This window comes from Vulpes lagopus, chromosome X (assembly GCF_018345385.1).
Source record: "Vulpes lagopus strain Blue_001 chromosome X, ASM1834538v1, whole genome shotgun sequence".
NCBI classification, from domain to species: domain Eukaryota; kingdom Metazoa; phylum Chordata; class Mammalia; order Carnivora; family Canidae; genus Vulpes; species Vulpes lagopus.
In genome coordinates, this window is record NC_054848.1 from 46838468 (window position 1) to 46852542 (window position 14075).

Below are 14075 nucleotides of genomic sequence, written 5' to 3' on the forward strand. Positions count from 1 at the left end.
TGCTTCTTCCTAGAGTGTGTATTGTCATCAGAAGAGACCAAAAAGTCTGTTGTAAGGTCCTGATTTGAGGTTCATTTTTAAAACAAAAATTCATAACCTTCACATGATGCTGCTGTCTGTGGTATGATTTTTCTCCTTCCTTTTGCTGCCGAGTTCTTCTATATATGTTTATCCTACATCACTGCCACTTACTCACCTCCTACATCACTTTTTAGTTCCCCACATAGCTTCTGTCTGTACCACACCCTGTTAAAACTACTCTTGCTTAAGTACAAAGTGGCTTAATTTTTCAAAGTTCTTTATTTTGCTATTTTATCCCATTTGTTAAAAAGATACATGATAATTGAAGATGATGAAACAACAAACAGAATATTTGGTCTTAAAACTTTCCTCGCAAATCCAGGTCACAATTTTATCATGTTGGATACCACTCAGGGTAAGTTCCTTTTTTCTTACACCAGAAGAGAATAGCAAATCTAAAAAAGGGACTCAGATTAGGGGTGGAAAAAGGTTTTCTCTACCTCAGAGAAAAGAAAATTTTAGAAAACTGAATTGTATTTTAAAATGTACCAGAGGAGTTGGTGTTTTTAGGGACAAGTGTAAAGAATTCTTTTTGTATGCCTTATTAAGAATCTAAGCATGCCCTAATTGATCGGTTTTAAGAATGGGATACTTTGGGATCCCTGGGTGGCGCAGTGGTTTGGCGCCTGCCTTTGGCCCAGGGCACGATCCTGGAGACCCGGGATCAAATCCCACGTCGGGCTCGCGGTGCATGGAGCCTGCTTTTCCCTCTGCCTGTGTCTCTGCCTCTCTCTCTCTCTCTCTCTGTGACTATCATAAATAAATAAAAATTAAAAAAAATTATAAGAATGGGATACTTAGAAAGAGACACACTTGTATTCTACTTGCAAACTTATCATTTAAAGCTTTTTTTCTTGCCACACCTCTGATTCAAAATTAAACTGACCTGCAATTTCTATTTCTCTGTGCTAGGGGAGGTGTGATGAGGTAGGCCTAGGCAGGAGGAGAAGATAACTTTGGGACACCAGACTTAAACTGCAATCACATCCTAGATCTACCACTTTACTAACAAGTGACACTGAGCCAGTAACAGAACCTTGTACTCAACCCTCTGTTGGAAGGGCTAAATGCAATGTTGTTTGCCAAGGCATTTGGTACAAAGCAGGACACACAATTGGAACTAAAATAATTTTTTTTGCCCCACTTTTCAGTGTCCAAATATTCCCTTTGCCCCCCAGGTATTTTTAGGAAATAACTGTTATTTTTCTGGAAATCTATTTTCATTCAGATAACAAGGGCATCATCTAAGTAGACCTCTTTATATAAATCTTCCTTGGCCAGATCTCTCCTTACCTCACTGAGTTTTTCTTCTGTGCTATAGTCACCCCAATGGGGTCTGTCTTATTGTCAGCTCTACTTGACAAACAAGGAATATGAGAGTTCAGATGTCTTTCCAAAAATCACAGTAATTAAGGAGAATTGGGGTACAGAGTACTGAGTCCAGGCACAAAACCATCAGGTTTTGCTGCAACTCAGGAACTCATTTGATTCCTCTACTTATACTGGAGTAACAGCCAGGTAATACTATGAATCCATGAAATTTATGGACTTCTAGAATCTGAGAGTTGAGAGGATCCCTAAAGAGCCTTTAGCCTTCAGGTTTCTCACTGTTTTAAGGATACACTGGCTTAGAGGGAGAAGAAATGACTTGCTCAAGGTCATACAGAGGATCAGTGGCAGAACCAGGAGCAGAACTGATCCTATGATTTTCTTATTACATGCCAGGCCTTCTGACTGCCAAGTTTATCTGTAAATATTCTATCTCCATTGCCTATCATATGTGAGAATCTACATTCTCCTATTCTGGGTTAGGTCCCTAAAGACAACAATGCCCAGAGATATCAGTAAATAAGTGACTCTGGCTGTTGCCAACAGAATCCTTTTCAAAGACAGAAGTGTAACAAAGGCATTGAAAGCCTGCCCATAATTCTGGTCTCAGGGAGGCAGCAGGCAGCAGAGAAATTGTGACTGGACCTAGCCATGAGTGGAGCTATATGGTAGGTATTGGTGGAATGATCTGACATACAATGCAACATCCAGTCCCAGGTAAGTTGATGGAATGGGGGAAATTGAATATTTCTTGATACTTGCCTTATTTGGGATATAAGAAATTTATTGACTTTTGGGGTCCTCGTTCTTTCTCCATAATGAGATAGCTTTTTGGGAAGATGCTTATCTTACAGGGCTTTTCTTGTGCTAGTAATATGGAGAAACCCTTCAGCTCATCCTCACACAATTCAAGACAGAGTGTGTTTAATTAAGTAATCTGTTGAATGTCACACAGCCAGTGATGGAGTCAGAATAGAAACCCAGGTTTGAATCCAGAGCCTGTGGTGTTAACCACCAAGCTACTCTTTTACGTGTATGGCATCTTCCATGTAACTGATGAGAGAAGAAAGGCCCAGAAAAGGGCCCACATTTGTGTGATTTGCCCACATTCGCACAGCAAGTCAGGAGACATGTTGGCCAATATCCAATCTCAGTGCCAGAACTGAAGGCCTAGTCATTCCTTTCCAAAATGCTCACTGAGCCTCCTGTTATGCCAAACCCTATACCAGGCACCAGGAACAGAGGAATAAGGTGACCCAGAGAGAAGAATTCCCTGATATCATGTCAGAAATGAAGTGATTTATGAAGCATTACTCTAATTTTTGTGGCTATGTCTCTCCCCTTCTATTCTTGTCCTTTCCTGGCTATCTCTGTCTGGTGACATGTCTGTCTCCCCTGCTGAACTGTGAACTCCTTGATGGTAGGGAGCAGGTTTCTCTCAGTCAGTCCTTAGCCTAGCATCCAGTAGACACAAAGGGAAGAGATTTTGAATAAATTTCCAGGTATTTATCCCACTGATAGACACATAGATGTGTGAAATGATGTACAAGTATATTCTTTGCAGCATTAATTACAATGACAAAAAATAGGAAATGACTGAAATATTTAGGGAACTGGTTAAAATTGACATTGCCAGAAATGTTATGCAGCCATTAAAACATAAGAAATTTTTTATTTTTAAAATATAATCATTATGCCATTTTTTATTTTTTTCTTAGAATTCTTACTAAGTTGCCATGAGTTTATAGGTAAGAACTGCTAATATCTCAGTGTTTTAAAGCTCGTAAGGAATTCTATGGATAATTCAAGCAAACCACCTCTTTTCTTACTGGGCAAAATGAGTCAAAGATGATGTGTAGTTTGCATAATAATATGTCTTTGGACTCTCAGACAGTTATGCCCCATATTATGAGGACCAGGAAGTGTTGGTAATAGGGGAGCACGTAAACATACGGTGAGATGTTGGCTGCATTTGAGAGGCTTTTTTCTCATTTTTTCAGAAAACCATGCCTCTTCCACAAAGAAGTTTGATTGTTTGATCCAGGCACTGATGTAGTTTTCAATGGTAGGAGTGATCCAGGCTTGGGGGCTAAATATCATTCCCTAAGGCCTGGGTCTGCAGTGTGAGGATGAGCTGAAGGGTTTCTCCATATTACTAGCACAAGAAAAGCCCTGTAAGATAAGCATCTTCCCAAAAAGCTATCTCATTATGGAGAAAGAACGAGGACCCCAAAAGTCAATAAATTTCTTATATCCCAAATAAGGCAAGTATCAAGAAATATTCAATTTCCCCCATTCCATCAACTTACCTGGGACTGGATGTTGCATTGTATGTCAGATCATTCCACCAATACCTACCATATAGCTCCACTCATGGCTAGGTCCAGTCACAATTTCTCTGCTGCCTGCTGCCTCCCTGAGACCAGAATTATGGGCAGGCTTTCAATGCCTTTGTTACACTTCTGTCTTTGAAAAGGATTCTGTTGGCAACAGCCAGAGTCACTTATTTACTGATATCTCTGGGCATTGTTGTCTTTAGGGACCTAACCCAGAATAGGAGAATGTAGATTCTCACATATGATAGGCAATGGAGATAGAATATTTACAGATAAACTTGGCAGTCAGAAGGCCTGGCATGTAATAAGAAAATCATAGGATCAGTTCTGCTCCTGGTTCTGCCACTGATCCTCTGTATGACCTTGAGCAAGTCATTTCTTCTCCCTCTAAGCCAGTGTATCCTTAAAACAGTGAGAAACCTGAAGGCTAAAGGCTCTTTAGGGATCCTCTCAACTCTCAGATTCTAGAAGTCCATAAATTTCATGGATTCATAGTATTACCTGGCTGTTACTCCAGTATAAGTAGAGGAATCAAATGAGTTCCTGAGTTGCAGCAAAACCTGATGGTTTTGTGCCTGGACTCAGTACTCTGTACCCCAATTCTCCTTAATTACTGTGATTTTTGGAAAGACATCTGAACTCTCATATTCCTTGTTTGTCAAGTAGAGCTGACAATAAGACAGACCCCATTGGGGTGACTATAGCACAGAAGAAAAACTCAGTGAGGTAAGGAGAGATCTGGCCAAGGAAGATTTATATAAAGAGGTCTACTTAGATGATGCCCTTGTTATCTGAATGAAAATAGATTTCCAGAAAAATAACAGTTATTTCCTAAAAATACCTGGGGGGCAAAGGGAATATTTGGACACTGAAAAGTGGGGCAAAAAAAATTATTTTAGTTCCAATTGTGTGTCCTGCTTTGTACCAAATGCCTTGGCAAACAACATTGCATTTAGCCCTTCCAACAGAGGGTTGAGTACAAGGTTCTGTTACTGGCTCAGTGTCACTTGTTAGTAAAGTGGTAGATCTAGGATGTGATTGCAGTTTAAGTCTGGTGTCCCAAAGTTATCTTCTCCTCCTGCCTAGGCCTACCTCATCACACCTCCCCTAGCACAGAGAAATAGAAATTGCAGGTCAGTTTAATTTTGAATCAGAGGTGTGGCAAGAAAAAAAGCTTTAAATGATAAGTTTGCAAGTAGAATACAAGTGTGTCTCTTTCTAAGTATCCCATTCTTATAATTTTTTTTAATTTTTATTTATTTATGATAGTCACAGAGAGAGAGAGAGAGAGAGGCAGAGACACAGGCAGAGGGAAAAGCAGGCTCCATGCACCGCGAGCCCGACGTGGGATTTGATCCCGGGTCTCCAGGATCGTGCCCTGGGCCAAAGGCAGGCGCCAAACCACTGCGCCACCCAGGGATCCCAAAGTATCCCATTCTTAAAACCGATCAATTAGGGCATGCTTAGATTCTTAATAAGGCATACAAAAAGAATTCTTTACACTTGTCCCTAAAAACACCAACTCCTCTGGTACATTTAAAATACAATTCAGTTTTCTAAAATTTTCTTTTCTCTGAGGTAGAGAAAACCTTTTTCCACCCCTAATCTGAGTCCCTTTTTTAGATTTGCTATTCTCTTCTGGTGTAAGAAAAAAGGAACTTACCCTGAGTGGTATCCAACATGATAAAATTGTGACCTGGATTTGCGAGGAAAGTTTTAAGACCAAATATTCTGTTTGTTGTTTCATCATCTTCAATTATCATGTATCTTTTTAACAAATGGGATAAAATAGCAAAATAAAGAACTTTGAAAAATTAAGCCACTTTGTACTTAAGCAAGAGTAGTTTTAACAGGGTGTGGTACAGACAGAAGCTATGTGGGGAACTAAAAAGTGATGTAGGAGGTGAGTAAGTGGCAGTGATGTAGGATAAACATATATAGAAGAACTCGGCAGCAAAAGGAAGGAGAAAAATCATACCACAGACAGCAGCATCATGTGAAGGTTATGAATTTTTGTTTTAAAAATGAACCTCAAATCAGGACCTTACAACAGACTTTTTGGTCTCTTCTGATGACAATACACACTCTAGGAAGAAGCACTGGGAATTGAGGAACAATTCTTATATCTTATAGGAATGATGGGGAAAAGTTTTTGAAGAACCATCGTAGAAAATCTACTATGTCTAGTTGCTGAATATTATGTCTAGAGAAAACACAGCAGTTACTGGAATAAAGGGGAAAGTATGGGAACAAGTCCTCTTGGCTGTCAGGAATGGGTCAGAAGAGGCTAGGTGCAGCATCCAAAAGAAAGCAGGATTCTTTTTCCTCTAAAACTAGAGTGAAGGTGTGGAGGCTAAATGGAGACAGAAGTGTGTTGATATGGATGGTGTAGGTAAATCAGGCACTCTTATGAGTATTTTGACCTCAGAAAAACAAGGTATTAAGTCAACTACTAAAACTGAGTGTAGGATGGAATTCATTTTGTTTATTCATTCATGCATTCACTTGGTGAGCATATTGAGAACCTACTGTATAGTGTGATTGATCTGAGAGATTTATAGACTTATGGTTCCAGCCCTGGCCCAGAGTAGATGCAGTTATGTGTTGGAAGGACCCAAGGAACTGAAAATAGTGTAGAAACAACAGAATTAGACATTGCAAATCAGTATTGGACCACCTAGGAACCAGATCCTAATAGGCAAGCCCCTCTGCAACAGGCAGATCAGAGGGATCTATGGTTGAGGAGCTGGAAAGACCAGGGGAAGGTCAGTGGTAAAGGTAATTCACAAAGTACTGGTCACAGTATTGAAGCTAGAAAGGAAACCCGGTGTAACTAGAGAAAGCTGGTGGTTTCACAGACAGCAAAAAGGTTAGATCTTATAGTCAGGTCTTGGTGCTCAGCCAAGCATATGGCACTGAGTGAAGCTATATGTCTAGTAATGGAGTAGGATTTTGGCCTCATCCATCCTGGGTATCCTTAGGAAAGTCATTTAACCTGATGTGATTATCCTAATCACCTATTGCCATAGAGACATATTCACCTGTATCATGGGCAATTTTGTGTTATCAGTTGATAGATTACTCTCCAGGTTCCAGGTTATCTGTATCCAGGTTTGTCAAAGGCAGTCTGCCTTCTGCACCATCGTGGTCTACTTTGTCTTCCATAGCAACATCAGGAAAAGCAAAGCAAAACAAAATAAAATCTTTGAATTATATGTACTGAGCTATAATGGAATATGCACAAGTTTTGGGGACCTGGGTTTGAATACTGGCCCTACTACTTAAAACAGTAAAGTGAACTTAAGCAAACTGCTTTTCCATTCTGAGTCTCACTTTCCCAAACTGTGAAATATGTTCAGTAATGATTGTCTTCCAGGATTGCCGTGCCAACTCAGTGACATAATAGTGGTAAAGCAGTTACCATAATACCTGGCCTATCTATTCATGGTACTCATTAAACATTATTGACTTGTTCTCTCTTTAATTGGGAATAGCTGCATCATTGCTGTAAGGTTTGAAGCCTAGCATAGGTCAGTGCTGAACTAAAAGACATGCAGGGTCCCACTCTGGTTTCTCAATATTATATGACAGAGTTCATTTAAAGTCATCATTTTCTTCCTTCTCTGTTTGTGGCCCCAGGAACAGGATGCCCACAACTAACCATATAGCATATCTAATGTGTTCAAAACACTTGGCTACAAGTGACAGGATACTATCTCAAACTAGCTTAAGCAAAACAAAGGACTTTATTTGCTCAGATTGCTGAGAACTTTGGGACTTCAGGCACAGCTAGATCCACAAGTTTCAAATGATGCTCTCCAGGCTTTCTTCCCATCTCTATTTTTCTCCTCACGGTATGAATATCAACCCCTAAGGTTCTTAGGTTAATGCCATCCTAGAGACTTCAGCATGGAGTGGGAGCAAGATACTTCTTTCTCCCAGTGTTTACATATGTTCAATTTAGCAATGGACTCTGGGCCTGCTTGGGTCCTACAGTCATCCTCAGAATTGCTCTTGTGGGACAGGTGTAAGTGGAGGAGTGAAGAAATTGAGAACTCTAATCTGGCCTAGCCTATGGGACATGCTCACTCTGGGGAGGGATGAGAGGAGGACTGCATGGTGGTCAATAGCGCCAGCAGAACCACAAGGAATGGGGGAAGGGCTAGAGTGCTAAGCAGACAAACTACAACTGCCTCACTAAACACAGCCGCCAGGTATCACTCCCTTGTCACCGTCATGGTGACATGGTGTGCCATGTGATATAAAATAGTATGGAATGGTAAGATACACAGTCCCCTGGGAAGGTAAACTAGTACAGTACACCATGGAGAGGTGTGGTACACAATCATAAGGTGAGAGACACCCTGGGGATCTCAGGGACACTGGTGAGGAACAGTGTTGCCGCACACATACCAGAAAGGCCAGCCTCACCTTCAGTTTCTGCTGCCCCTCACCACCCAGTCTCTCATGACTACCAACTCTTACTTTGTTCTTTTCCTTGCATTGTACTTGGTACTCTCTCCACACAACCTGGCTCTTTCCTCACTGAGCACCTCCCTTCTTAAGCAATCCCCTGCAGCCGAGTAGCATTTCATACAGTCTTTGGGGGAAGATACGACCCTATCACACTGTATTATAGCACAGGGCACTTAATGAGGGCTTGATGGATAAAATAGGTGAGATCATACTACTGGGTGGGTGAATAGAGCAAATAACAGAACTCATCCTCATATTCAACAAACATTTATTAACACGGAAATGAATAAGGCTTGGCCCCCTGTTCTCAGAATGCTCAGTGCAGAGGGGCAAACAATCACAAAGCTCCAGTAGAATCACAGTAGAATATTACTGAGGTACAGACAAAGTACTTTGAGGCACAGTGACAGGGACAGAGGGGTGAGGAAGGAACAATTTTCCAATTTATACCTGCCTAGAGCATTCAGAAAGGCTCCAGGGAAGCCATCTGTGAATTGGGTCTTGAAGGAGGAATAAAAGCCACCAGGTAAACAGTCAAAGGAGGAGCTCCACAGGCTGGGACTCAGAGATGTAGGTAAGTAAGTGGATCAGGTAACCAGGCAGGAATGATGGAATAAGGAAAAAAGAGAGGGAGTAAGGAATGAGTAGGACTGTCAAGCACAAGCCCACAGCTTTACTATGGAAATTTAAAGGTCTTGTTTCCTCATGGAGAGGAAGAGGGGGAGAAGGGTGGGACATCCTCAGATATGGGTCCCTGCTACTTCTTCAATCAGGCCATGGGGCTTGAACATCAAAGCCAGAATTTGAATTGTGATCTAATATCGCTAAGCCACTAAACTATCAAGAACTACGTTTTGGTAGCAAATAATTTGTATGAATAATGCAATTCTAAATGTGAGATAGTCCCTACTATTTTTATCTTTCTTAGATGCAGCTGATTCTTCCTAAGAAACAGCTCTACTTCCTTTAGAAATCAGATGGGGTATGGAACCTGAAAAGGGAAGGTAGGCTAGAGTTCAGGCCTTGCAGTGATCTCACAAATGAGTGGTAAAATTATGGTTAGGACTCTGTTTTTGTTTTTGTTTTGTTTTGTTTTTGTTGTTGTTGTTGTTTTTTTAAAGCACTCTATTTTTTTTCAAATTCTATTTATGTATCAACATAAAATGCAACAAAAAATTAACCAGCCTTTTTTTGTTATTCCTATGTCCTCCTTTTACTTTTCATACCTGTATTTTTAGATGCTTAAATTAAAAAAGAATGTCTTTTAAAAACTTAAAAAGTTTAAAAATATTTTAATATTTAATATTTTTTCTACTTAAATGTTTTTTTTAATTTTGTATTTTTATTTCTGTCTTAAAATTTTTAATTTTTTTATCCTTTTTGTTTAAATACTTAGTTTTTGGGCAGCCGGGGTGGGTCAGCGGTTTGGCACCGCCTTCAGCCCAGGGTGTGATCCTGGAGACCCAGGACTGAGTCCCAAGAGTCCCACGTCAGGCTCCCTGCATGGAGCCTGCTTCTCCCTCTGCCTGTGTCTCTGCCTCTCTCTCTCTCTCTCTGCGTCTCTCATGAATAAATAAATAAAATATTTTTTAAAAAATAAATACTTAGTTTTTATTTAAATCCCTCTAATTGGACTTCCTTAGAGTTACCTATATATCTTAAAATTCTCTATTTTTCTCTTAACTTGTCCTTTTTAAATTTTTTAAATTAAAAAAATTGAAAACAAGTTTTGTCTTGAATTATTCTAAATTTTATTCCTTCAAAACTTTTCTGTAAACTTATATTTGAATTTTCATTCGATTCTGTATTTTTGGAAATTTTATATTTTAAACTATTCATGAATCTTGCTAACCTCTCATTTTCCAACACATATTTTATGGTTTAATTTTAAAAATCATTTATATTAACATTTTATTAAACTTTTAAGAGCTCCCTTCTCCTTTAACTTTTTACTTTTATAAATTTCTTTCACTTTTTTTGGTAAACTTTCATTTTTTTATCTTTGTCCTTCTTTTATTCATTTTATCTTTTTAAAACTAAAAATTTCTAAAATTTATTTTTAAGCTTTATTTTAATAATTTTTAAGTTTTAAATTAAAAAATTTAAATTTTAAGATATAAAAGAAAATATTTTAAGATTAAAATCTTTTAAGATTAAAAGAAAATATAGTTAAAATTTTCAACATTTAAAAATATTCTTTTTTTAAGATTTTTTTTCTTAATTTATTTTATTCATAGACAGAGAGAGAGAGAGGCAGAGACACAGGCAGAGGGAGAATCAGGCTCCATGCAGGGAGCCCGATGTGGGACTCGATCCCAGGTCTCCAGGATCACACCCCAGGCTGAAGGCGGTGCCAAACCGCTGCACCACGGGGGCTGCCCTAAAAATATTTTCTTTTAAAATTAATAAAAAAATACTTTTTCTTTTTAAATGTTTTAAGGCTTTTGAAATTTTCTTTTACAATATCCTATTCTCAAACTATTTGACTAATCAGCCACAGCTAGAACCCAATTGAGAAGCTTTTTGTTAATGTACGAATACTGTCTAATTTCCCATGGTATTTTTGTAGAAGCAAATGATATATAGTATAGCATTGGCAGAACATCTCCATTCCCACTCTCTCCACCTAAAGCATTCTGTTCATTTAAGTATGCTTTATATGACCGTTTTCAACCTCTTCTCACTCCTCCCATTTCTTAAGGCTGAATGGTCACTAGTATTTTTTTTTCCTCTTACAGATCCATAAGCCATGGTAAAATAGGTTCTTCATATCAAGGTGCTACTTGTCATATAGGTGCTGTTGTCCTTGTCCATGCCAGGTAGATTCTTGTGAAACTTCAAGAGGTGCTTGTTGTTGTATGGGTGTTGTCATTGTCCATTCCAGGTAGGTTTGTGTGTCACTTCAGGATCCTTGTATATTCACTTCTTTTACTTTTTTTTTTTTTCCTGGAAAGTGGTCTCCTAAGACTAATCTTTCTCTAGACCCTGTTTGTGATAGAACAGTAAATACCCTTCACTGTAGAGGAAGTCCTCAATGGTAGCCTTGGTGATAATGGCATCATCACAGCTAAACCACTGGTCCTTTTGTTGCCGGATAAAGCTGGTGTAGTGTCCACTTTCCAAAGTTCCATGGTGATTAATCACTGCAGGTAAGGAATACTTATTCTCATTGGATGTACAATCTGTTGCTGGCTGGCCTTCTTTCATTCTGCTCTCCTTAGTTGAGGCCAAAAATGGAGTCATGTCCATATCCAAGGGAAAGGAGATAAAAGTATTAATCTTTCTCCTCTGTTTACCTACATGTTCAAATCTCTTGAGATGAAAACAGGCCACAATAGGTAATTTCTTCATTGTGAGTTGTTTAGTAGATTCCTGATAGCTTTGGCAACTACTGCATTTGATTTTGGCACTGCCTCCTAGATACTCTGGCCTTGTAAACCACTGTAGGCAGTCTGTGAGTGAGGGAATTCCTGGTATGTGGTCATCCCTATTCACTGTGATGTCAGCTTTCTCTGGATTCTGGGAACTGAATGTGGCACAAGAGCCAGGCAAGTCCAAACTGATGTCCCAGCATGGGTCTATTGTAGTAGAGACACTATGGCAAGCTTGACATGTGACATCGGACTGCAAGCCACCTGTAAAGATTTGGTCTATGATGCAGTTACAGCATGTGGAGTTATTGGCCTCCTGTTCCACATTATCATCTCTGCTGTGTCTATGCAGCACATCTAATATTGCAATAAGGAACTCATGGGCATCCTGCTGCCTATACCCTGCTAAATGTTCTGCCTGAATCCATATTAGATGCAATAACTTATAGGGAATGTGAGGAGTTCGGCTCCCAGAGCACATAGCATGAAAAAGAGAAGACATTTCACAGACAAGACACAAGCTGGGCTTGTCATTCTACATTTATGCTTGTCAGAGAGAAAGAAATCCTTCAATAGAGGAATATGGGTAAGTGCCTGGACAATACAATTCATAAAGCATGTGCTCCCAAGAGTGATTAGCCCCCTCAGGCCTACAGTATAGACTGACTTTTTTCTCCTCTTTTTCTTGGGTTTCACAAATTTTGGCTCCTGTTCCTTTGACTCACAGGTTGAATGCTTCTCTTCAACATCTGATGTTATACACTGTTGTTGAGAAACACCTGTTGAGATGGAAGTTAATAGTTTCAAATTTTTCTCCTTTGTTTCTTTGGCAATCCATTCCATGTCTTTGTCATATACATAATCCTTACACATAAAGCAAGATATAACCCCATGGTAGAGATCTACAGCTAAATTGTGCTGTTTTGTTTCTGCATGTTTGTGAATATGATTCTCAGTAAAGCAGCCAAAAAAGACACAGGAGAGACAAGAGTGGAGTCTGTTCATACGGGTACTACATACATGACAAACGCACGTCTTTGCCTTATGTTTCCTAGTTTCTGGGGTCCCACTCCATACGCAACGCTGGTAGATCAGCCTTAGGTTCTTCCGCTAGTTCTTAGCCACTTTAAAGTTCTCCACATGAGAGCACCCCGTTGGACCCCGACCAAACTCCACCTCCAGCAACCAGTCCCCTAAACCACTTCGATCCCCAGAGCCACCTAGGCCACCAGAAAAGCTTTGCAGCATCTGAGGCCTAGATCCAGGGTCAGATGCTTTGCAGCATCTGAGGCCAGCCCTAGGGTCGCCAGGGCTGAGGTCAGGTCAGAGGCAGTGGGGGAAGGGGAGGGGGAGGATGGGATGGAGGCTGGGGTGGGGCCGAGAGCCCAGGCGGGCCTCGGGAGCCGGCGAGGCTGGGGCCTTGGGCGGGGCTTGCGGCGCGGGCAAAGGGGCGAAGAGCTGATGTAACAGCGAGGAGGGGACGAAGGGAGCACCTTCTTATCACCTCCGCTGTCACTCCACGTCAAGTTATCCTCAGGAACAGGCTTATGATCTTGTAGCAGCTCCAGCTTCATCTCCTTAGCATCCTGGCCTGAACACGCCTTTGTCGCCCCCACCGCGTCTTTCTCCATTTCCCCCGCCTTTTTGGCCTTCTCCTCGGGAGAGGCTCCTCCCCCACCTCCAGAGCTCCAGAGGACTAAAGAGCCGGAGGGCAAGGAAGTTTCCCGAACTTGGGCCATCACCTCACCGTCCGGCCTGAGAAGAAAGGCGTCTGCAGTGGAGCTGCGACTGTAAATGGAATGAAACAAGTGATTTCTGTGAATGATCTGACCAGCGTCATGGCCGCGGCGCGCCATTAGTGCCCCCGGCACCCCTCCCACCAAGAGCTCGGGCTGAGGTCGCTGCGCACTCCACCCCCTCTACTCAGGAGCTCCCAGAACTGCTGTGGAGACTAAGGCGATTACCTGGTTTAAAGGCGATCCGATCGTACTGGGAATGGGGGGCTGCGGTGGGCGAAAAGGAGGCAGACAGAGGGAGGAAACGTGGGGGTGGGGTGTGGTACGGCCTGAGCTTTAGGGTAGAGATGGAATCTTGAAAAAAGGCGCCACCCTCTGTCTGGGTTTCCTAAGCCCTGAGCAGCCTTGCTTTGGTACAGCTTCCTCTGACGTTCTTTCTGTATATTCTAAACAAACAAACCAAACCAAACAAAACAAAAAAACTGGGGCCAACATTTTACCTTAAAAATAGCTAAAAGGGGGGCAGCCCCTGTGGCAGGGCGTGATACTGGAGATCCTGGATCGAGTCCCACGTCAGGCTCCCGGCATGAAGCCTGCTTCTCCCTCTGCCTGTGTCTCTCTGTGTGTCTCTATGAATAAATAAATAAAATCTTTAAAAAAAAATAGCTAAAAGGGAACCACCTATGGAAAATGGGCTCAGGGAAAAAAATGTGTCCTCCTACTCCCACCTTACCTATGCTGCTGGG

The 14075-nt window shown here is 41.1% G+C and overlaps 1 pseudogene; it reads right to left on the bottom strand.

The window, feature by feature from the left end:
* Positions 1-10605: 10605 nt before the first annotated feature.
* On the bottom strand, positions 10606-13541 carry LOC121482732 (annotated as a pseudogene).
* Positions 13542-14075: the final 534 nt, after the last annotated feature.